This window comes from Notothenia rossii (genome assembly GCF_949606895.1).
Source record: "Notothenia rossii genome assembly, chromosome: 4".
Classification (NCBI taxonomy): domain Eukaryota; kingdom Metazoa; phylum Chordata; class Actinopteri; order Perciformes; family Nototheniidae; genus Notothenia; species Notothenia rossii.
This window is the reverse complement of record NC_136902.1, coordinates 22207114-22209447: the sequence shown is the minus strand read 5'-3', so window position 1 is coordinate 22209447 and position 2334 is coordinate 22207114. Positions and strand designations below refer to the sequence as shown.

Genomic DNA, 2334 nt, shown 5'->3' with positions numbered 1-2334 from the left:
CGTTAAATATTTTGGTCACGAGAGCGCTCAAGTTGGCGCCCAAGTTGCTTACGTGCGTAGACGTGAGTTGTTTTTTAGACTCGTGAGGAACTGGGCTAGTATCTATAGAGAGGCGAAGTCCCTCCCCTTCCGGGAGCCTCCATGGGACCCCGGAAGCGGAAAATTATACATTGAAGTCAATGGAGAGAGAAAAGTTATATTTTGATCCCGTTTGAATTGTGCCACGAATGACACATATGATGTTTGTCAATCTTAAACAATCATTTCCATGCAAAAAAAGTCAAAGTTTGTCGTAAAAATGCTGAAATATAAGACTATGAATAATACGCAACTAGAAAGACTACAAATCCCAAATGCATTCTGGGTCGCGTAAGTGATGTCATAGGCGATAATGCTCCAAGACTGGTTGTGACTCGCAAAGCAAAGAGGAAGAAGAAGACTGATTTATTCCCTCCAATAAATATAAGAGATTGCTCCAATAAATTCACTTTTACAAGATGCCTGTGTGCTTTGTACGAGGTTGTAATCACAAAAGAGATCATACCACTTGCTCGTTCTATCGCTTCCCGTCTGATGAAAGGACCAGGAGTCGTCGGACCAAACATATCAGGTAATATACATGTTTTGCATGGAACATAGTCAAGTTAGCTACCTAGCTAGTAGCGAGCATGTTAGTTAGCATTATATTACATTACTTAGCCTTGTCATTTGTATTAGCCTTAACATGAAGTAAACCAAAATGTTAAACAGTAAGAGTAGTCATGATGGTAAGTATTTTGTGAAACATTTGAAGAGTAGCCTATCGCCCCCTCCACCAGGTGCTAAGGGGGCGGGAGGTAGGCTAACGCCACATTAGTATCAGCGATCTTTTCTACTTAATGCTATCTGCACAAATGGTTAACATTGACCATTAAAAGATCAGGCAGTTCAGGGAGAGTCGAAGGAAGGAAGGCAGGCAGCTTTGCATGACATTCTTCTGGACGTGTTTCATTGTGATGATATTGAGAGTGAGTCAATCTGTTTGTTGGAAAGACAGTAGTTGAGTGATTACTGAGAGAAAATTATTAAAAGAGATAATTATTCAGTGTTGTTACTTTAAAGTGTTGTTACTGACCTTTTTCTCTTTTATTTTCTTTACCTCACCTGTAACTGCTGAGACCCTGAGGAACATGCACACTGGTCTGACCTGCTCTGGCAACCTGATTTCCACTGTACGTAATAGTATTTGGTTATGGTATATTATTTATATACATCAAAGGCACAATATACCCCTCAGAGACACACATGTATTGAGTGGGATATTTTGCATTGGTCATGTGAAATCATCTTTACATACTAGAAAACTGTAGGAGCGGCAACTTGTTTTGAAATTGAATTTGTAATATCCGATAATAAAGTTGATCTGTTTTCTTTATTCTTCTCTCTTCCCAGCTCCATCCATCACCATTCTCTGTTCCTGCAGGTCCTGCTTGCTAATCAATATTCATATTTTTTTACACAATTACAAATAAAGTCAATGTATTGTATGACATGAAGTTGTGCTTCATTCTGAGTCAATAATAAATTCATTCTGCCTTCAGCTGCAAAATTATTGTGGACTGCACCGACATCCATGTAGCTGCCCCTCAGTAAGATGAACCAAGCAAAGTTGACATACTCAACATACAGCTGTACTCTTAAGTTTACATGAAGAATTTGTGAAATATTGGTAATAACAGGTTTAAATGATTATTAGTAATTAATTATATAATTTTCTCATCGTAGATGAGCAGACAGGGAGCAGATGAGAAAAGCAGAATATGCAGCTGCCATTTTCCACATGGAAAAGAGAAAGGGCCAAGTGTATTTGAGTGGACAAAAGAGAAATCCCAAATACGAAAAATAAAATTATACAATTTACAGATATGTATACAAATAAATATATATCCTATATACACCATGTATAATGATGGTGTATGATGTAGAAGGAAGTGTGGTAGATAACAAGTAAATATAGAGTTACATACAGATCCATGTTACAGCAAAAGATGGAATAACTAAGAAGCACGCAGTACAATAATAATTACACGCAACAATTAAATAACTGCTCAGCCTCTCCACCACAATCCCAATCTGCTGTGTCCTGTTTTCCTCCCCTCTGCATAACACCCCATCACACATACGAAACACAACGCAGAGTCCGAGGGTGTTAAGAGTATGTTTATTTAAATGTCCTCCTCTCTACTGGCCAACACAGGGAGCATATGCTGGGTGTAGAATTGTTCCAGGAGGAGGAGATTTCCATGCCATGCAGGGTCTTTGGGGATGGGGATGATGATCCCCTCCTTCGTGGTC

General features: G+C 38.9%; 1 long non-coding RNA gene across 1 annotated transcript; it reads left to right on the top strand.

Moving 5' to 3' along the window:
* Positions 1-306: 306 nt before the first annotated feature.
* Positions 307-1531, top strand: LOC307037659. The gene is made up of 2 exons (XR_013807746.1): positions 307-1211; positions 1432-1531. It is a non-coding gene; the product is annotated as an uncharacterized lncRNA (long non-coding RNA).
* Positions 1532-2334: the final 803 nt, after the last annotated feature.